This window comes from Talpa occidentalis, unplaced genomic scaffold, assembly GCF_014898055.3.
Source record: "Talpa occidentalis isolate TD23 unplaced genomic scaffold, MPIMG_talOcc4v2.1 talOcc4.15, whole genome shotgun sequence".
Taxonomy (NCBI): domain Eukaryota; kingdom Metazoa; phylum Chordata; class Mammalia; order Eulipotyphla; family Talpidae; genus Talpa; species Talpa occidentalis.
This window is the reverse complement of record NW_023601543.1, coordinates 58,041,516-58,063,629: the sequence shown is the minus strand read 5'-3', so window position 1 is coordinate 58,063,629 and position 22,114 is coordinate 58,041,516.

Genomic DNA, 22,114 nt, shown 5'->3' with positions numbered 1-22,114 from the left:
CCTTTTTCCAGAACACAAAAGAATAAGGGTGTTTCTTAATAGTCATTGTTTACCAGGATCACAGACCTTAGATAAAATTCAACATTATCAGCTGGCACCATTTCTGGAACACATTGCCCTGTATCTACTGAATTAAATATCTTTTCTGTCCTATAAGTTCACAAATATATTTCACTTGACCTGAATCCTATTGTCTCTGTAATCTATTTGATTCCAAAAGATTTTTGTTCTTGCAAATTAATTTTTCTAAGAACTCTCTGAAGTTTAAAGTCATTTTATCAAGTTTCAAAATGAATGCTACTCCCTTTCAAACCCTCAACAAAACAAAATTCTTGTGATTCTGATTGGAATTGCATTACATTAATATAATAGTTTGAGAAGAGTTGATGATTTTTATTACAAGTCTTTGTATCTAGGGATTCCATGTGTCTTTGTTTGAGTATGTCTTATATTAGATACAAGACAATCATTTTTGGTTAAATTGAAATTTTTTTTTATTCTTTGATAAATTGTTAAGAAATGAATTTTTTCCTTCTTTTTTCTTTTGTTGGGGTAACATTGGCTTACAGTATTGTTTGTGTTTTGGAAGTACAGGATCTCCCCTTTCAGGTGTTGTTACCACACTGCGCCTGCCTCAAGTACCCATAATCCTCCACCATAGTCAGCTTTCCAGGGTTTGATGTTACCATGGCTCTATCTGACTCTTTGTTTTTTCTATATTCCACATTTAAGTCTCCACATTTAAGTTACCCCATTCGGTATTTGTTTTTCTCCTTCTGACTTACTTTGCTTAGCATAATCCCCTCTAGCTCCATCGATGTTTCTGCAAATGGCATGAGTTTATCTTTTTTAATTGCTGAGTAGTATTCTATTGTGTATATGTACAACATCTACCGGATCCACTCACCTGTTTTGGGACACTTAGATTATTTCCATAGCTTGGCTATTGTAAGTAGTGCTAAAAGGACCATGGGAAGGCATGTTTCCCTCCCAATTAGTGTATTTGTATTCTTTGGATAGAGACCTAGGAGTGGAATTGCTAGGTCATATTGCAGATTCATTTTTAGTCTTTTGAGGAAACTCCATACCGTTCTCCATAGGGGCTGGAGTGGTCTACATTTCCACCAACAGTGTAAGAGCGTTCCTTTTCCTCCACATCCTCTCCGGTACATATTCTTTCTGGTCTTTCTTGATTTGGGTCATCCTCACAGGTGTGAGTGGTATCTGATTGTAGTTTTGATTTGCATTTCCCTGATGATAACATGATGAACATTTTTTTTTTTCAGATTTATTTATACAAGCACTGGGTACAGTCAGAAGCACGGGAGGGTGAGAGAATTCACCAGAGCCAGAGGGGAGAGCAGAGCAGGCAGACTGACGAAGTACACTGCTGAGGGGAGCAGCCGGCAGCAGGAGAGGTCTGCGTGCCATGTGGGACCCTCACCCGGCGGCTGGGGATCGAACCGGCTCTGCGGAGGCTGCGAGCTTCGCAACCCAGCGCTCAACCGCTGCGCCACCGGGGATGCCCTGATGATGAACATTTTTGCGTGTGTCTGTTGGCCATGTCCATAGAGAAGTGCCTGTTTAACTCTTCTGCCCATTTTTTGATTGGGTTGTTTTCTTTTTGTTGAGTTGTATGAGCTCCTTGTAGATCTTGAGTATCAGCTCCTTGTCAGATGTATGATGTGCAAATATTCTCTCCCATTCAGTAGGATATTTTTTGAAAGATTTATTTATTTACACAAGAACTGGGGCACAGGCCAGATGAGCAGGAGGATGAGAGGATTCACGAGAGACAGAGCGGGGAACAGAACAGGCAGAATGACCGAAATACACTGCTGAGGGGAGCAGCGGGTGAGACAGGAGAGGTCTGCTGCGCCATGTGGGTATCTCCCTGGCAGGCCGGGGAATTGAACCCACTCTGCAGAGGCTGCGGGCAGCTTCATAGCGATGTGCTCAACCCGCTGTACCACCAGGGAGGACCACTTTTATATCTATTAAATCTAGCTTATTGGTAATAATTTGCATCTCTTTTTTATTTTGAATTGTTTTAATTGACTTGCTCTATCATGTTCTGAAGTAGGTATTATCTTCACATTTTAAGATTTTGAAGTTTTGTTACATTTCTATGAAGTTGTGCTGGTATTATTTGTGTTTGTGTAAAGTGTATACATATTATATCTCCTTCTGATAAATACTTTATTATTATGTAATGTTTCTTTTTAATGTGTTTAATGCTTTTGTCCTTGGGTTTTAATTTGATATTGATATCATCAGGCCTGCTTTTATTCCACTTTCATTTATTTGATGTACCCTTACATTGTTTAGTTTTGCCTCTTTATTTTAAATGTACTTCTGATAAATAAGACATAATTTTTGTCTTTTAACTCAGTTTCACAATCTCTAATAGGAAAACTCAATCCATTTTATTTTTTAATGATATATCTGATTTTGTATCTTCTATCGAACTGTCTTCCATTTTCTACTTTGTTGTTATTGTCTCCTTTTCAATTTCCTTACATTTGCTGTCTCTGTCAAATTTCTGTTCATTCTCCTCCCGTTCTTAGTAATTTGGAAGTTCTACTGTTTTTATATTTTTCATCTTTATTTATATATTTTTACATCATTGTTCATGTTTATACAATGTTTGATTTCTCCTCTCAGTTGTTGTCGCCATCGAATTCCCACCACCAAGACACCCATGAACCATCACCATAGTTTCTTGTGCTCTTCCCCCCATTTTGATCCCTCTTCTTTCCCCTCTCCTGCTGAATGGCTCTGATCTATAGTTTGTCTTTTAGTTTTGTCTTTTTTTGTCTGATCCCTTGTATGGTTTCCCTGTGTTCCTCCTAAAAGTGAAACCATCTAATATTTTTCTTTTTCCTTCTGTCTTACTTCACTGAGCATAATCCCTTCCAGCTCCAACCATGTTGCTGCAAATGGCATAAGTTTATCTTTTTTGATTGCTGAGTAGTATTGTGTATGCATACCACATCTTGATCCAGTTATCTGTTTTGGGGCATTTAGGTTGTTTCCATATTTTAGCTATCACAAGTAGTGCTGAAATGAATCTATGACAAAAAAAAAAAAAAACAAGCAATATGCACTGGAACAGGGACAGTCTCTTCAATAAATTGTGCTGGGAAAACTGGACTGCTACATACAAAAGAATGAAACTAGACAACTACCTCACACCATGCACAATAATCAACTCAAAAATGAATAAAAGACTTGAATGCAGGACTTGAATCCATACAATATATTGAAGAAAATATAGGCAAAATACTCCATGACATACATCTCAGAAACATCTTTAAAGACTCATCCCCAGAAGCAAAGGAAATGAAGAAAAGGATAAACAGCTGGGACTACATCACACTAAAAAGCTTCTGTAGGGCCTCCCTAGTAGCACAGGGGTTAAAGACAGGGCTATCAAGCAATTGGCAGCCACTGCAGCGCAGGTTCAATCCTCGGGCAAGCGTGTGGCCCACATGGTGCAGCAGACCTCTCCTATCTCGCCCGCTGCTCCCCTCAGCAGTGTACTTCAGTAGATCTGCCTGTTCTCCCCACTCTCTCTCTGGTGAATCCTCTCACATACCCCCCCCCACCTCTGGCCTATACCCTGCTTCTTGTATGCATAAATAAAATTAAAAAAAACTTAAAAATAAAAATAAAAAGCTTCTGTACAGCAAAAGAGACAATAACCACTGATTGGGAGAAGAGACACCAAGATGAAGAGGCACCCCACTGATTGGGAGAAAATATTTGAACCCCACAAAACTTATAAGGGACTGATATCAAAGATCTACAAAGAGCTTATACAACTTAACAAAAACAAAATAAATAATCCAGTCTACGTTTATAAATTCTGCTTGTGATTATCTTTCCATTACTTATAAGCATGCTACAAAATTTTCTGTGTTGGTAGGTTAAACACAAACACATAGAGATGCATTATTGGCATTTGCAGCAAATTTCTCAGGAGAATGAGCCATCTAGAATGCTTTTATTTCTTCATTCTATCCTCACCCAAAATTTATGTTCTCACATGAAGTAACTTAAAAAAAAAAGAACTAGAAGGAATGCTGGGAACATGGTGGCAGCAAGGTAGTCTTAAATGTCCCCTCATGCCAACATACCAAGAAACTAGATAGGAAAATCAAAAGGCATTCACAATGAAATTAAGGGACACAGTCTCCCTATAATGGTAAATATTCTGCAAATATGTCTGCCAACAATATTTCCATCTCCTGGTGTGCTTGCCACTCCTCCCCTCAAGATGTGCAGTTTATTTTTTTCAGTCTTTGTGTCTGCGCTGGCTTTATGTTCTATTTGACTAATAAAATCTAGTAGAAATGGCATTCTGGGTTTTCTGAGCCCAGGTCTCAAGAGATCTTGAACTTCTGCTTTAGTTAAAACAGTGCCTAACAAGCACTTAAAACAGTTCTAAGGAACAGTGCTAAAGGTGGGGGATAAGTTACTGTCTGTGGGTTCTCAACCATATGCTCAATTGTACATCACCACTCAACCACGGGGTCCAACAATGGGGTTTATTTAATAAACAGGAGATTAGGAAAAGGAAAGAGTTTCTAAGGTCACAGGTTGTTGGCTGTCTCACTCCAGATAGTGTTCAGTTCACTCACTCCACAGTGTTCAGTAGTTCAAGATTAGCTTAAGCCCTTGACTGACAGCTGGAGAGCTTGAACCTGATTGGTCCATTTAGCTTGAACTTGATTGGTCCGTTGAACTTGAACCTCATTGGTTCATTTATGACCCTGGATCCAGATACAAAAGGGAAAAGCCTGGCCCCTGCCCAAACTGATCTGCACTGAAGTCAGGGCAGGCTCAAGGGAGGGCTTCATTTTCACAGTGAGAGGGAAATGTAGACACCCTTTAAAGAAGTCCATGCTACCCTTCTGAAGACTGAGCCCTCCAGCATTACACACCATTTTTAGAAGAAGACATGTGCATAGGAACCGAGGACCTAACTGAAAACTAACATCGAGGTCCCAATCATGTGATTAAATCATCTTGGACTTCCAATTCCATTCCAGGTGCCTCAAATGTCATATGAAGAAGAAACGAGCCATCCTATGAGCACTACCCAACTTCCTGACTCATAGATTCATGAACAACAAATAGCTACTATATCAAACCATTAAAGTTATACAGTAATTGATAACTGAAGTATCCATGACTCAAAATACATGTAAGTGAGGATAAGTCACCAATGGCCACAATAACTTTTTCTGTATAAGAAAAAGCAGAGGGACATAAGGGCATTTGACAGACTAAGAACAGGAGAATACCAAAATAGTCATTAGGGACAGAAGTCTCTACTTGTGGACTTGCAAAATAAAAAAAAAAAAAAAAATCTGTTCCTAAAATACAGTAGTGGGACAGGCTTAAGATTAAAGTTACAGTCATTCATATTTCAAAAGAGAGAAAATGGAAAGAAAAAAAATAATTTCTTGTTACTGAAATCCAAACAGGGTAAATTCCAGTAGGCTTCGAGGTCTGAGAAAAATCCTTTGTAGCTTGCAGGACCAACCCTATGGGCCCAAAACTCTACTCTTGAAGTCATTCTTCCATTTTCTTGAAGAGTAACATATATTTGAATTTGAGTTTTATAATTTTGTTTCCTACTGCAGAATTTTAGGAGTCTGACAGTCTTCCTTCATTTCATCCTGTCTCTGTCCCTTCCAGGCTAAAATGGCAGTATTTGCGAGGGAATATAATATTCTCACAAACCTCCTGTGTATGCCAAAGGAATTCACAACATTAGACAAGAGGATCTCCACAGGAGGATCTTTCCTCATTAATCCATCTCTAGCCCTGGTTTCTGATGTGAAGACTGAGAGGATCTATGTAGCACCTGCCTAATCTCTTCAGTACTAGCAAAAGATTGTCCAGACACACTATTGGCCTCGCTCCAGGTCACTTTCTTTCCTCAGAGTGAATCTCCTAATTTTAGCACCTTTTGCAATCTGCATAAACTGAGAATTTTTCAAACCATCAAATCCCCCTGTGCCTTTTTGCTTGAAGTTCACCCATTAGTTTATCTTTGTCCACTACATTTTACTATAAGCAACAAATAGAAACCAGGTTTCACTTTCAATACTTAGCTTGGAATTATCTTCAGCTAATTATCCAAGTTGATTGTTTATAAATTCAACTTTCCAAGTAACTGTAGGGCGCAATTAGGCTAGATTTTCTGTCTATATACAACAAAGAGCACCTCTCCTCCAGTTTCCAATGATTCATTCTACATTTCCTTTTTTTTTTAAAAAAAAAAAGATTTATTTATTTATGCATATAAGAACTGGGGTGTAAGCCAGAGGGGCAGGGGGTGAGAGGATTCACCAGAGAGTGGGGAGCAGAACAGGCAGACTGACTGAAATACACTGCTGAGGAGAGCAGCAGGCGAGAAAGGAGAGGTCTGCTGCACCATGTGGGTTGCTCCCTGGCCAGCTGGGGAATCGAACTCGTGCTACAGTGGCTGGCAATAGCTTGATAGTGCTGTCTTTAACCCCTGTGCCACCAGGGAGGCCCCTACATTTCCTTTAGAGCCCTTGTAAGCAGCACCTTCAATGATCATATTTATACCAATATGCTGTTTGTGATATGTGTGTCCTCTAAAACAATGTAGGCTTTTTTTTTCTACCTCATTCTTCATGTCTTCTGAGCCCTTACCAGCAGCACCTTCGACATCTACATTTCTACAATCTGTTTTAGGCAACCTAGGCCTTTTCTGTCCTTCTCCTCAACATTCTTCTAGCCCCTACCTCTTATCCAGTTATCCTATTCCAAAGCACATCTACATTTTTAGATATTTGTTACAGCAAAACCATACTTCCAGCATAAAATTCTATGTTCATTTCCTATTGTTGTTGCAATAAATTATCACAAACTTAGTGGTTTAAAACAACAGAAATTTCTCCCACAATTCTAGAGGTCAGAAGTCCAAAGTGAGTGCCTGTCAATCTCAAGGTGTTAGTGCCAAGCTCCTTCTGGGAAGCTTTGAAATCTATCCCTTGTCTTTCCAGCTTCTCGTGTCTGCTGACATTGGTTGGCTTGTGGCCATGTCACTCCAATCTCTGCCTCCATAGTCACATTTCCTTCTCCTCTTCTGTTTGTGTGATCTCCCTTTGTCTCCCTCTTAGAAAAAAACACTTGTAATTGAAGCTAAGACTCACTTTGATAATCTAGGATAATTCCTTTCTCTCAAAAAAATCCTTAACCACATCTGCAAAGTTCCCCCTGTTTTTTTTTTTCAACCATATGCTAACATTTTCAGGTTTTAGGGATTAGAACCTGGATTTGTTCTAGGAAGGCATTACACTTCCAGATAAAAATGGGGGCATAGAATCAAGAACTCTCAGAAACAAATTGCCATAATTTTTAGCACTAAGCAAAAGCAACAGAAGAGGGAGCTCTGATATTTGAGAAGTTCACCTGAACCCCACCTCCTTCCAAAAGTTAAGAAAAACTAATTTAATATAAAAAAGAACAACATGAAATGCACAGAGGGAAAATTCCATACAGTGTTGCTATAAGTGTAAAAGAATAAGAGGTAGAATATCATCCTTAGAGATAACAAAAACATGCCAGAGACACATGCTCAAAGAACAGATCAGAGCTACTGACAGCTATTTTGAACAAGCTTAAAGATGTTAAGAAAATGATGTAAGTCAATGAAAGAAAAATGTAAATAAGAACTAGAAAAATTCAGAAATGACTTGCTAGATCTCAGGAAATATATAGAAATTTTAAAAAACCATTTCAGAATGGAAGATAAAACTACAAAGAAGACAAAGTAAAGAAACACAACAGATGATGGCTTAAGAGAAATAGAAGGTAAAAAGGAAGAATATGCTTCTTTGAAAAAAGATACAATTCAACAGAAAGAAATTAAATAACCCAATCCAAAATTGGGCAGAGGAGATAAATAGACCCTTCTCCAAAGAAGATATCCAGATGGCCAACAGGTGCATGAAAAAATGCTCTTCATCACTTATTAGCAGGGAAATGCAAATTAAAACCACAAGGAGATACCACCTCACACTGTGAGAACGGACCTTACCAAAAAGACCAGAAACAAGTGCTGGTGCGGAAGTGGAGAAAAAAGAACCCTCAGACATTGCTGTTGGGAATGTAGACTGGTCCAGCCCCCTTGGAAAACAGTATGGAGGTTTCTCAAAAGATTAAAAATAGAGCTACTGTATGATCCAGCTTTTCCTCTCTTACATATCTACCCAAAGAATGCAAAAACATGAATTGGGAAGGAAAGATGCACTACTTTGTTCACTGTACCATGATTTACAGTACCAAGTTATAGAAACAACCTAAGTGCCCAAGGACAGAAGAGTAGATTGGAAAAATCTTGCAGATATACACATGGAATACTACTCAGCTATGATAATAAAAATAAGATGAAATCTTGCCATTTGCCACAACATGGATGGAACTGGAGGGGATTACGCTAAGTGAAATACATCAAAAGGAGAAAGACAAATACTGGATAATTTCACTTATATGTGGGATATAGAGAAACAAAACAAATGAGTCAACCAAAGCAAACCAATAACAAGCCCTAGATATCTGACTGTGGAATTGAGACTACAAGATGGGTAGCAATAGGGGGAAAACAAAGTGGGGAGGGGGCATAATGGAATCTGGTGGAGCTATGGGTATCTTGGTGGGGGGGTGGTTTGGTGACAGGCATCTGAGGGTTGTGAGCCTATGACTCTGAATCACATACAGGCTTGTAAACCAATGTTTCCTCAATTAAAAAAATAGATATATAAGGAAGGAAAATGTGAGCCACAAATTTATGCCAAGAAAAACTTTTAGACTATAAAGTGCATAGACAAAATGTTATCAGCATGTAAGAATGCAAGGAGAACTGTCCTTATAAATCCTTGTTGAGGAAGCTATTAAAGATTCAGAAAATCAAAATGACTAGAGAATCATAAACATGAGGATTGAGGGTGGGCATGCAACTAAGAACGAGGACTTAATGAGCGCAGAGTGTTTAGTACATAATGACTCAGGCAATGTAGATATAGAACAACCATGAAAAAACTGAGAGCATGTGGGGAGAATCTTTCACATTTTAAAACTCTTTTAGGGCCTCCCCGGTGGCGCAGCGGTTGAGCGCTGGGTTGCGAAGCTGCCCGCGGCCTCTGCGGCGCCGGTTCGATCCCCGGCTGCTTCCCGGCCACCGGCGGAGGATCCCACATGGCGCACAGACCTCTCCTGTCGCCCGCTGCTCCCCTCAGCAGTGTACTTCGGTCCTTCTGCCTGCTGTGCTCCCCGCTCTGGCTCTGGTGAATTCTCTCACCCTCCCGCGCTTCTGACTGTACCCAGTGCATGTATAAACAAAACAAACAAACAAACAAAATAAATAAATAAAACATGCCTCTATAAAAAAAAAAATAAAAAAAGATTTAATAAAAAAAAAAAAAATAAGTTTTAAAAAAAAAAAAAAAAAAAAAAACTCTTTTAAAACTCTTTGATATATATATATATATCAGTGCTGGTGGTATTTGTATTATCATGCTGAGACTGAATATGTGGGTGCCCAGAAAAGGGTCTCATAGCTAGCCTGAGAGTTCTATCTTTGAAAACATCTGCTTGCATGATATACCCTGGGATGGAGGCTGAGAACCAGCATCTTTGGGGTGCTCCCTCCATTCCCTACCTAAGTGTGGCAGACATGCCTAGACTCTGCATAGTGCAATTCACGCCGAGCATCTGCTTTCCTTCTGAGGATCTGGAATATTGTATGAGCTCACAAGTGGGTGCCTGGTGACTAAGTCCCAATGAAAACCTTGGGCATGGAGACTCGAGTGGACTTCTATGCACAGAAACAGCACACATGTATTGCTGCATTTTTGTTGCTGTGGAAACAGTGAGTTCTCCGTGACCCCTCGGAGAGAGAGACAGCATAAGGAAGCTCACTCATGGCATCCTCTTGTGTCTCTTTCCCCAGCTGATATTCTATTGCATATCCATTTGCTGTTAGAAACCTTAACTGTGAATATATTCCAAGTCCTGTGAGTCTGTGCAGAGAACCACAGTGACATGGCGGCAGCGGTGTGGCTCACTCCAACAACCCAACTCACTGAACTATGGACAGAGCATTACTTAGGGAAAATAAAGAAAAAGGAACAGGGAATGGCAAGATCCTGGTGCCTGGTGGCCTTGGACTTTGCTGTAGCATTGCACAGCAACTGAGCCGCCATGTCTTGTGAAAGGTGAAAGTTCCCTGTAGAATTTGAAAATAATAAATCAAAGATAGACAAGGTGGCTTGCTGGGTCCCTGGCTGCCCTTGGCCCTGCTGGCTAAAGGTGGGGGGAAGAGCAGAGGATGACTTTGCTTTTTCTTTTCCACATGGCAGAAGAAAGGGCCCAAATACTACCCTCCCCCATGAGTTTCAAATGACCTAAAGACAATAAAAAATAATTTCTAGCTGATCTCTCCTCCAAGGGAAAGGAAAATAGCCAAATTGGTTTCTGGAGCTTAGAAAAGGGTTGGGGGGAAAAAAACAACTAATAACAAAGAGCCAGTCTAAACTTTCTTTCCTTTAGCCACAGCCTAAGCCCACCTCAGCCTCTTCTTACTCTGCAGCCTGGATCTCCCAGTGGCTGTCACGTTAACCCTGTAAATGCTGATTTTACAGTTAGGAGTTTGAGGGGAAAGGGAGGTTTTTAAACAGCTTTGTGTTTTAGGACTATTGCTTCTGGGGTTCTGATAAAAACAGATGTACAATGTTCCATGCTTCATGCCATCAGCGCTAGACAGGTCATCCTAAGTGGGACATTGTGGATCACAGCTCCCTTACTTTTTGCTGCTTTGGGAAGATTGCAATTTCAACTTGAGAATTAGAAACAGAACAGGACTCCACAAGGAATGATTTTGCCTATCCAAGCCTCTAGAAAAAGGGAAACAACATGAAATGAGATAAAATTTCCAGAAAACAATGCATTTTTGGAAAGTTGGAACCCAACTTTTAGTTTTCTAATGGCTCTTGTTGCAATGAAATGCCTTGTTCTTAGAGGCTGCAGGTTTTGCATCATAGATACATAATTTTAGTGGCTATAAGATGTTGAGCTGGATTCTAAAGCTGACAAGATAAAAAGGGTCTTTAGGGAAGTCTCAGCCTGGGAACACAGCTGCCTGGCCCTTTCCTCTTTTGCTTTGCTGTACTGAAGGAGAGCTACTGGCTTTTAAAAGATCTTGGATTTATAGATACTAATTGCCTGGGCCTGACTCTGAGCTGGAACCTTATACTGACGCTGCAGCTGTTTCAGCCTCACCGTGAGCTCTGCTCCACTGAAAGCCATCTCAAAGAGCAGAACTCAGATTCTGGAACAGTTGCCAATTTAAGACAGCCTCTGTGGAGCCATATACTCAAAATATCATGAGTGCTGACTGAATGGGATATTTGAATATCATATAAATGCTGACAGGAAAAGGCTTATCTCTGCAATTGATGGGTTGATCGGCTCTATAATTTTTATTCAGAGACTAATTGTTGGCTAACCTGTGATGACTATTGAAAGCTGCAAGTGGGGATGGGTAAGGGTGTGGACATTGCAGAGAGGGTGACCCCTTCAACCTATAGTGGTGCAGGGGAAAAATTCCCCCACCCTCTGGGCTCTTTTGAGGTTGGTCAAGCAAACAAATGTATGTTAGACAGATTAGTAGGAGAAAAAGAACAAATTTAATTATGATGGAGGCTTAGAGTAGAAAATTTAGATGGAGGCTTCACAAGGCCAGAAACTGGACGTGGGGGGAGAAGTGATTCAAATACTTGTTAAACCAGCTATAGAAATGAAAATCCTTAAGTGTGGACTGCTACAGGAAACATCCCTAGGCCTGGTCCAGAGGTGCGGAGATGGAAATGGGGCGGGCATTAGAGAATCATGGTCCTTACATATCACCCAATCACACCCTAGAAGTGATTGATTTAACAATAGATAACAATTTCACAAAGGAATTGATACCATAATTTCAGGTTTTCAGGCCTAGTCTCCCAGCCAGGAAGGGATCTCAGGTTGCAGCAGCAGAGCTGAGTCCCAGCCACTAGATCACCATGGGTTGGTGTCTCACAAAGCTGCAGCAGGAACTTTGCTGATGCTCAGGCAAGCAAGCAAGAAGAGGCAAATTTGTTTAGAGAAAGAAAAAATTTATTGAGAAAAGGAACCAACATAAAGTAGGACTCCTGGGCCATGGAACCAGGCCAGGGAGGGGCAAGAAAGCCAAATGGGCCTGTGTCTAGGGCATATTTAAACCTTTTTTCCTCTATTCTAAAATCTTCCCATCCTCTTTGTGACTGGCTGTCTCTCAGGGGCTATACCTCCCTGGGCAACTGTGTCCAGCTTTACAGCTCATATCTTAGTCTTTCTTTCACTGCCCCTGTCAAAGTTCTCTTAAAATTTACTCTCCTTATTAGCCTTAAAATTTACTGCCCTCATTAGACCTCCTGGATTTCTCTGTCCATATCTCAGAAGTTTTAGCTTTCCCAAAGTCCCTGCCTGCACTGTCCCTGAAGCAGCCTAATTAACCCTAACTTGCCCTGGGACTCAGAATGAAGCCCTCCCCGCCAAAGGAACACTATGTTAGAGCAATTCCTGCTCTGGGAAAACGAAACTCTAGTCTGTGACTAGAGTCTGTGACTCCTCCGCCCTCTTTCTCCTTTTCCCAATAAACCTGTCCTTTTTGTAACCTTTTGCTGCCTGTGTCTGTGCAAATGTCTTCCTCTCCTGGGTAAACTCACCACGAGCTGCTAAAAGGGGAGCTCTATATATTTTATGGTTTCAGGTCTTATGCCACGTTCTTTTTATCCATTTTGAGTTGATTTTTGTGCACGGCGAGAGGTAGTGGTCTAGTTTCATTTTTTTGCATGTGGAGGTCGTTTTCCCAGCACCATTTATTGAACAAACTGTCCGTGTTCCATTGCATATTCTTTGCTCCTTTGTCAAAGATTAGTTGTTCATATAAGTGTGGCTTTATTTCTGGGCTCTCTATTCAGTTCCATTGGTCTGTGTGTCTGTTTTTGTTCCAATACCAAACTGTTTTAATTATTATGGCTTTGTAGGATAGCTTGAGGTTTGGAAGTGTGATACCTCCTTTCTCCTTTGTTTTCATCAGTAGGGCTTTGGCTATTCATGTTTTTTGTTTTTTGTTGTTTTTTTTTTGTGGTTCCATATGAATTTCATCAGTATTTGTTCTATTTCTTTGAAGACTGTCATTGGGATTTTTATTGGAATAGCATTGAATCTGTATATTGCTTTTGGGAGGATGGACATTTTAATAATGTTGATTCTTGAAAATATAGGTAAAACACTATAAGACATACATCGCAATAACATCTTTAAAGACTCATCACCCAAAGCAGTGATAGTGAAGGCAAAGATAAACACCTGGAATTACATCAAACTGAAAAGATTCTGCACAGCAAAAAAGATATTAACCAAAACTGAGAGACACCCCACTGATTAGGAAAAATTCTTTGCACTCCAGTCAACTGATAAGGGACTGATCACAAAGATACACAAAGAACTCACAGGGCTCAACAAAAACAAAATAAACAATCCAGTCAAGAAATGGGCAGAAGAACTCAAAAGACATTTCTCCAAAGAGGAAATGCAAATGGCCAACAGGCATATGAAAAAATGTTCAACATCCCTTATCATCAGGGAAATGAAAAATCAAAACCACACTGAGATACCACCTTACACTAGTGAAAATGGCACATATCAAAAAAACAAGCAACAACAAATGTTGGCGAGGATGTGGTGAAAAAGGAACTTTCCTACATTGCTGGTGGGAGTGCAAACTGGTCCAACCACTGTGGAAAGCTGTCTGGAAGTTCCTCAGTCTACTAAAAATGGAGCTACCATACGACCTGGCAATTCCACTCCTAGGGATCTACCCAAAGGACACAAAAAACAGTGATTCAAAAGAACACCTGTATCCCTATGTTTATTGCAGCCCTATTTACAATAGGTAAAACCTGGAAACAACCCAAGTGCCCCAAAATAGATGACTAGATCAGGAAGATGTGATATATATACACAATGGAATATTATTCAGCAATCAAAAAAGATAAACTCATGCCATTCGCAGCAACATGGATGGAGCTAGAAGGAATTATGCTCAGTGAAATAAGCCAGAAAGAAAAAGAAAAATATCGGATGGTTTCACTTATAGCAGGAATATAGGGGAACCAACTAAGACATCAGTGTAAAAAAATAATAACAGTACAAAACACAACAAAGCAAGAACAGACAATTGTAAACCAGAGACATCCTGCAGGGGAGGAGGAGGGAGAGGGGTGAGAGGGAGGGAGGGAGGAGCACAGGGGACTGTGCTGATGGTACATGGGTGCCTTGGGGAAGGAAATTTTAGGGGGACTCAATCTGAGGGAGTGGGGGAAGCAAATATTGTCTAAAAAATGTAAAAAATGATAAATATTAAAATAAAAAAACCAAAATAAAATAAAATATTGGTAACATTAAAAAAATTAAAAAAATAAAAGGGGAGCTCTGCCGAAACTTTTCTCAGAGGTCACCCAGCGACCCCGCTCACTGAACCAGCACCTCACCACAACGATATCAATTGCATATGCATCAAGATTTACATGGAAGTAATTCTAGAATCAATGAAACAGACTGGGGCTGTATATGCTTGAGTTAGGTCTTGGGATAGGGGCCTGGGGCTTGTAGGAGAGAGGAGGAGGGGTCTCACAAGGCGGAGAGAGAATGACTCATTGTAGGGTTGGGAAGGCCACAGAGCAGGATCTCTATGACCTGAGCAGACGAGGTAAAGGAGGAGTTTGGAGTCCTCAGTGGCTTTTGCAGGCTTTTATTGGGATTTACCAGGTACACGGCAGGCAGGGGTGCCATGTACTTGCCAGCCTCCCAGCCCCCTGGCAAGTCTTCACTCTTTTGGGGCTCTCCAGCATTCTCTCATGGCCTCTGGGGGGCTCTCCAGCATTCCCTCATGGCCTCTGCTTCTCTTTCTCTTGTTCTCTGCTGGTTGTCGTCCAGTCTCTTGCTCTTATAAGCGCAGTCTCAGCCCAGGTGAATCCACTTACACATGCCCACACCCTACGCCAGGTGCCCGCCATCAGGCATGCATTCAGGACTGCAGGATTCATCATAAATCCTAATGGCGGGAGGGCAGAAAAGCCTGACTATCATTTACCCTACACTCATATGGCAAATCAGATGCTCTAGATGCCTGCCTTGCCATAAGATAGGTTTCTGCCATAAAAAGCTTATTTCTGGAGATGACCTTAAATCTGGGCAGGTAATCTTCATTCTTTAAAGCAATGGTTACAGCTTCTCTTGAGACCCACAGGGGCCTTGATTGACCTATTCCACATGCCAAGGTGACAGTGATGAAAGCTTAGAACAGAAAGAATAGGAATAAGCAGAATCGAACTGTGACCACTGAATCATATTCTATGTTTAGAATTAACTGTCAAAATTCTCTAAATTGCTTTCCCAATTGTTTAAATTTCCTAAACACCCCCACCTCCTGATCAACCATTAACTGGCTCCAACTACATTCCTGGACACCCTGCTGGGAAAGACAAACACCTTGACCCCTGCCCCTAGACTCCTAGTCTCCTGGACTAGCTGGAGGAGGTGAGGTGATTAACTTAGTCCTTGGAAGCTCTGCAGGCAAAGCCAGGAACCGGAACCGGAGGTGGGGGTAGAAAAAGTTGGCAATCTTTTCAGGAAACCAACTTATCTCCAAAGGGAAAAACTGCATCAAGAACAATGGAAATTCCATGTAAAAACACTAGATAATAACGCCCCTTGCTCTGGCAAAACACAGACCTTACCCCCAGACTGGCCACCTGCGTCTATGCAGGGTCTCTTTCTAAATACTCCTGCCCCTTTGAACAGGCAGCTTCTTGCCCTTTTAGAACTGCCCATCTGCGCCTATGCCAATGTCTCTCTTCCCTTTTCTCTTTCCTTAACAAGCCTGCTGTAGGGGCAGGAAGGACACAGGGCAGGTTTTCTAATCCAGCAGACCGGGTGAAGGAGGAGTCAGAGTCCTCAGTGGCTTTTGCAGGTCTTTTATTTAGGTTCACCAGGCATACGGCAGGCAGGGGCACTGGGGGGCCGGGAGGCTGGCAGGCCTCCCAGCCCCCAGCAAATCCTCACTCTATCTGGGCTCTCTCTGGCGTTCTCTCGGCTTCTCTTCTTCTCTTTCGGCTTCTGCTGGCATTCCTGTGACGCCGCCCTTAAAAGCCCAGTCTCGGCCCAGGTGAATCTCATCTACCTATGCCCACACCCTACTCCAGGTGCCCGCCATCAGGCATGCATTCAGGACAAGGATCCATCATCTATCCTGATGGCGGGAGGGCAGAAAAGCCTGACATATTTTCCTTACCCTACACCTGCCCTTTGGAGTCACAATAAAGTTTCATTTCTAACACCCCTATACTGACTCCCATAGAGTAAGAATCTTTTTTTTTTTCTTTTTTTTTCTTTTTTAATCTTAAATTTTATTTTTATATTCCCCCATACAATTGCAAACGCCCCATTCTGACCCCAATCCTTCCCTCCCGCCCCCCACCCCCCAAAAAGTGTCTCTGGTTCATAGTTTTTTGTTGATTTTGATTTTCACTTTCTTATATTCATTTTCCTGGTCCCTTATTTAAGTTTTCTAGATTCCTGCTATGAGTGAGACCATCCGGTATTTTTCTTTTTCTTTTTGGCTTATTTCGCTGAGCATGATCCCTTCCAGCGCCATCCATGTTGCTGCAAATTGCATGTGTTTATCTTTTTTGAATGCTGAGTAATATTCCATGGTATATATGTACCACATCTTCTTGATCCAGTCATCTACTTTTGGGCATTTGGTTTGTTTCCAAAGCTTAGCTATTGTAAACAGTGCTGCTATAAACATAGGGGTGCAGGTGCTCTTTGGAATTGACGTTTCTGTGTCCTTTGGGTAAATACCTAGGAGTGGAATTGCTGGATCCTATGGAAGCTCTATGTTTAGTAGGTCCAGAAATCTCCACACAGCTCTCCATAGTGGTTGGACCATAGAGTAAGAATCTTGAGGTCCCTCAGCACCCTTGGGCACCATCAACAGGTATTGGAAAGAGCCTATCCTTAAACCCACTTGTATGGGCAGAAATAGGCACAGTGCAGGATCTCTATGATCCCAGGCAGATGGGGTAAAGGAGAGAGTCCTGGAGCCCTCGGTGGTTCTTCAGACTTTTATTGGGATTACCAGGTACACGGCAGGCAGGGGTGCTGGGGGGCCGGGAGGCTGGCAGGCCTTCCAGCCCCCAGCAAGTCTTCACTCTTTCTGGGCTCTCCAGCCTTCTCTGATTCTCTCTGCTTCTTCTGCTGGCGTCCCCGTGACACCGCCCTTATAAACCCAGTCTTAGCCCAGGTGAATCCCATCTACCTATGCCCACCCCACTCCAGGTACCCGCCATCAGGCATGCATTCAGGACCGCAGGGATCCGTCATCTATCCTGATGGCGGGAGGGCAGAAAAGCCTGATACCTTTACCTCACCCTACACCACTCCTCACAGATTGGACTCCAGAGCCCCTCTTGAAGATATCTCACTGCTGTTGACTTCCTGTGTTCCATTTTCCAGATTAGTTGCTGTTTGTACCCAGGAAATGATAACCCTATCCATTTCCCTCCCCTCTCTCCCAGCAGTACACCTTTGCAAAGTATTTGATTATTAAATGCAGCTGTTCCCAGCAATGGATTGATTTTTTTCCTAGGCTGTTCATTAGGGTCAGGATGAAAGGAGTGGGAGGTTATAGAAACCCATTTTTTTTTTCAATTTAAAAGTATACTTTGGGTGGAAGCAAGGCACGGGGGTGGGGGTGGGGGGAGGGGGCGCGGGGTCCTGGAGGCTGGCAGTCCTCCCAGCCCCTGGCAAATCTTTACACTTTCTCTGGGCTCTCTGGCGTCCTCTCGTGGCCTCTTCCTCCTGTAGTCACTCGTTCTCTTGCAGACCCAAGCCGCAGCAGTTCTCCACTGCCGCCACCCTTGCAGCCTCTGTCTCTCGGCTCAGGTGTGACCACTTACGCACGCCCACACCACTCCAGGTGTCCACCATCAGGCATGCATACCCCAAGCCCACGCTCCCAAGGCCTCCTGCATTCAAGGCCACAGGTGATAGCCACAGAGGCAATTGTGCAAAAGCCTGACCATCACTTACCCTACAAGGATTCTTCCTGACCAAGTCCTGAACATGATGGGTCTTTCTGGTTATATTGTAAAATTTAAAAAAAAAAAAAAAACTGTTTTCCAAAGGACAATATAAACAGCTGGGACTACATCAAACTACATCTGTACAGCAAAAGAGACAGTAACCAAAACGAAGAGACACCCTAACGAATGGGAGAAAATATTTGCACACCATACAACTGATAAGGGACTAATGTCAAACATCTACAATGAACTCACACAACTCAATAAAAACAAAGCAAGCAACCCAATCAACAAATGGGCAGAAGAGCTAAAAAGACACTTCTCCAAAGAAGTGCAAATGGCCATAGGGCATATGAAAAAATGTTCAGTGTCACTTATCAGAGAAATGCAAATCAAAACCACAATGAGATACCATTTCACACCTGTTTAAAAAAAAAAAAAACAGAAACAACAAACGCTGGTGCAAATGTGGTGAAAAAGGAACCCTCTTACATGGCTGGTGGGAGTGCAAACTAGTCCAGCCCCTATGGAAAGCTGTGTGGAAGTTCCTCAAAACACTAAAAATGGAGCTACCATATGACCCAGCGATTCCACCCCTAGGAATCTACCCAAAATACACAAAAACACTAATTTGAAAGGAAACCTGCACACCTGTGTTTATTTCAGCACTATTTACAATAGCCACGATATGGAAACAATCTAAATAGCCCCAAACAGACAAATGGATCAAGAAGTGGTATATATACACAATGGAATACTACTAAGTGATCAAAAGAGATAAACTCATGCCATTCACAGCAACATGGATAGAACTGGAAGGGATTAAGCTAAATGAAATAAGCCAGAAGGAAAAAAAAATATCGATGGCTTCACTTACATATAGAATATAGAAAAACCACACAAAAGGTCAGGAAAAAGACAAAAAATGCGAGCTGACCATAGATCTGAGACATTCAGCAGGGGAGGAGGAGGGAGAAGGGTAAAAACTAAGGAGGGAAAAGCACGAGAGACTATGGTGATGGATCATGGGTGCAATGGTGGTGGGTGATCTGGGGGACTAGACCTGAGAGGAAAAATCAAATACTATGTGAAAATGGGCAACAATGTAAGAAAATAAATTAATTACTAAAAAAAATTGTTTTCCTGGGACAATTGCACCTTTTTGCACACATCCCATCCAGACAAAAGGTCTGGAGCAGAGTAAATTTTAGACCAGGGAAAGGAAGGTGATCGTTGAATGCGACACACTGACGTTGTAACCATGGAGAAATAAAAAGAAATCAGGGGAGGTGCCAAGAGCAGAGAAGGTGTTAATGATATTTGTTTTTCTGAACTGCTGTCGGAAGCTTTCCCCTCTTCCTGAAGAAAAATGCCCTGTGGTGTTTTATTTCCAAGCTGCATGTTGAATTCAAATGGACTGCTGAGCCTGGATCACACCTGACAGAGCTCTGATAATGAAGTGGCAGGGGTGGCAGCAGCCCCTACAATTTCCGTGCAGAGCACCCGCAGGTGTCCTCCACACTCATGAGAGGGGTGAACAAGGAAGTCACGAAAAAGCAAAACTGATGAAGCAGATAGTCCTGCTGACAATACGGACTCAGCTGAATTATCTGCATTGAATGGGGCTGCAGGCTCCATGGTGGAGACCACACGGGGCCCTATTAACCCATTCTGCCTGACTGTCCTGCTTGGGGAGCCCTAATAATTGTAAACTCTGTTTCAGGGTACCACTTGTGCCCTCTGGGATTGCATTTCCTGTGTGTGTGCCCTGAATGTCCCCACACTGCTTCTGCCTGGAAGGCTTGGAAGTCAGCTTCCAGTTCCTGACCACCATCACATTGCACTAACTAAAAGGTTCACGTGGAAAATTCAGTAGTAAGTTAACTGACTTTCTAAAATAGAATTTGTGTTAATGCGGTTTGTTTGAAGTGGTGACATCGAACTATATCCCCCTGCAAGGTATAGCTGAGACCAGTACTGCGATTGTTCTTGCCCTGCTGCCTGGGGTCCTGTTGATAATTTTGCTGTCAAGTCGCCTTGCCCAAGGACCCAGGGATGGACTGACTACCCAGAAAGGGTGAAAGAGCAGACTGAGACTAATACCCTTTGAAAGGCCTACCTCCAAGATTGGCTCTTGGCTGTGAACTTGCATTTGGGGATCACTGCCACTGTTCCTTATTGATGAAGGTGGCTCACCATGCCCCAACTGTGCAGCGTGCTTTATGCAATCATCTGCTTTCCTTGTGTTGCACAGTGTAATTTCCATTAAAAGGGTAGGTTCCGTGTTCCCTGCCTCACCTAATGAAGGGTGGAGGAGCTAGAGAAGACTTGGAGCAGAAAAAGTCAAGCTTTTGGACTTGCAAGTCAGCTTTGGACTTGCACCAGGGACTTGGGGGACATGAAAGGAGACATGTGGAGTTGAGACATGGAGAGACACTTGGAAGAGATGTGGGGGAGAGACCCGTGGGGAGGCTGACAATGGCAGCGATTACCTTGAGTTGTATTCTGATTTTGCTCCTTTGGTCCCAGTCTTGTCTGGTCCTTTCTGCCCCTTTTCCTAGGGTTCCCTGCCAGAAGGTGCCTCAGACTTATGGCAAGTTTTCAGGCCTCACCAGCCTCGCTTTGGACCAAAACTGTTTGGCCGAGCATTTACCCACAAGAGGATGGGTAACTTTGGTTGTTTTATTGGGAAACTGTTATCCTTTCTTCTCTCTCTATGCACAATATACTATTAAAGTTCGTTCATTCTAAGAGTTTGCTTTGTGTTTATGCAGTGGATGGCAGAACCCTTTTAAAGTGTGCATGTTTGGGGGTCCCAGAGTGCCCCTCCTGCCCACTAACACTTGCAGGAGTCTGGAATTTTGGTACATGCTAGTCAGAGTGCCTATTTACCAGCTTCCAGTAAAACCTTGGGCAATAATGGCTTCCCTAGGCAGAAACATCTCATTTCTGTGCCTGCATTGCTGTTGCGAGGCAACAGCAAGCTCTGTATGACCCATCATAAGAGGGAGACTGTGTAAGGAAGCTACACATGGCGCCCTTCACATTCTGCTGTGTCTTTTTCCCTTGTTGATTCTGTTGCATGTCCTTTCACTATAATAAACTTTAGCTATGAACATAACTATATGCTTAAACCTATGAGTCCATTAAAGAAAATGGGGTGGTCTTCAGAACCCCCTAACACAGTGGGATAAAGTAAATGAACAAGTATGAGCTAGCCTAATTATATCAGCCCCTGTATCTTTGAGAAGCTATATTTTTGGTGTGGAGGAAAGGAAATACAGATACAAAATGGAAGAGGTTAAGTAAAAATAACAAAGCAAAATCCCGGTTCCTGATATTGAACCGGAAATATCAATGTGAGCTCATAAGATAGTTTGTTTTTTAACACACAACCTTTCCTACATACCTTGCCCTAGGCAGCTGGATGCCATTCGACCTCCTTTATCATACTTTATTATAAACTGGTGGACAGTAAGTAAAGCAGTTTCCTGGGAGCTACTCTAGCAAGTGAATTGAACCCGAGCAGGGAGCTATGGGGACCTCCACTTGATAGCTCATTGGTCAGAAGCACAGGTAACGACGTGGACTTGTAACTGGATTCTGAAGTGAGTGGGGGCAGTCTTTGTGGGACTGAACCCTTAACCCCTGGAATCTAAGGCTATCTCTGGGTAGATCATACAGCATTGAATTCAATGGTGGGACATGCAGCTGGTGTGGCAGAATTGCTGCATGTGGGGAAAACCCTGCATACGTCTGATGTCAGAAGCGTGTGAGTGTGATATGTGAGAGTACAGGAGAAACACACTGGAGGCGGGGTGTGGGCTTTCTATATATTGCACCACATGTGTGCATAATCCCCTAAACCTAGGAGTGGAAAATCCAGACTTGCGTGAGAAACT